The sequence below is a fragment of the Trachymyrmex septentrionalis genome, unplaced genomic scaffold (genome assembly GCF_001594115.1).
Source record: "Trachymyrmex septentrionalis isolate Tsep2-gDNA-1 unplaced genomic scaffold, Tsep1.0 scaffold52, whole genome shotgun sequence".
NCBI lineage: Eukaryota > Metazoa > Arthropoda > Insecta > Hymenoptera > Formicidae > Trachymyrmex > Trachymyrmex septentrionalis.
Window position 1 is genome coordinate 149306 of NW_017305694.1, and position 1127 is coordinate 150432.

Below are 1127 nucleotides of genomic sequence, written 5' to 3' on the forward strand. Positions count from 1 at the left end.
GTTATCTACTTCTGTAAGATATGGTCTTATTAAAGTTTCGAACAATAGAAGCGTCTTCGATGATTTTACTTTTCTAAATTTATTATGCTCGTAATTGTTACGAATAGGCTATATCCGATATTTTCAAACAAAAAAATACGATCACATTTAACCGGAAATAAATTTATCGGAATGTGTCCGATAAGAAATATCCGTTCGTTTCTTTTTGGACTATTTGATCACATTATATCCGATTAAGTACCTGTCCTATAATTTTGATCGGATAACATTAACCGATCAAATTATCAGATATATCGGATTATTCTGATCATTTTTTATCGGATTTCACGAATTGTACAAGCGATTTTATACAATAAAATGTATAATTTATATATATTTCTTTGTACAAAATACATTGTTTTTATTATGTTACTTGATAATTAATCCATCAAATCTTCTTTCTCAGCTTTCATATAGTTTTAAGCATGTTTTTATATCCTGGGAAATTTTGTTGTCACATATTTCTTTTCGATTCTGCAATCATATTGCAGTTTATACAGCTAAGAATAAGAACAAATGTGTAATGAAAATTAAACAGAGACATGTAATAAAAATCAAATAGAGATTTGCGTTAGAAACACGTGCTCTTAACATCACGTGACTTAACATCATTATCAACAGTAATGTCATCAGTTTAAAGATCTTATAGAAGTCGCTGATTAAGTGACCAACTATTCTATGATTGGTCAATTATTCTATGGTTTGTCCTTCCAATTGATCGTGAATCATGTAGCGGTTACGCGCAAAATATGAAGCGTAGCTTTTCAATATATACAACATTAAAAAAACAAATAAATTTGATAGTTATAGAACGTAAAAACAGACTCTACCATGAGAATGGAAAACAAAAAAACAACATTAGAAAGATAAAAAATGAAATCGATTTTTTAAAATTAAGGTATCGCATTATTTCAATCTTATGTAATAGATCATGTGTTTTATCAGAAAAAATTTGATTCGCCGATTTTTGATTGATTTTTAAGTTCTGCGCACAATGAAAAAATATTAGGAACAGGAATAAATATTAAATATTAGAGAAAGAAAAAATTATAGGAAATAAATTTTATATATATACATATATATATATA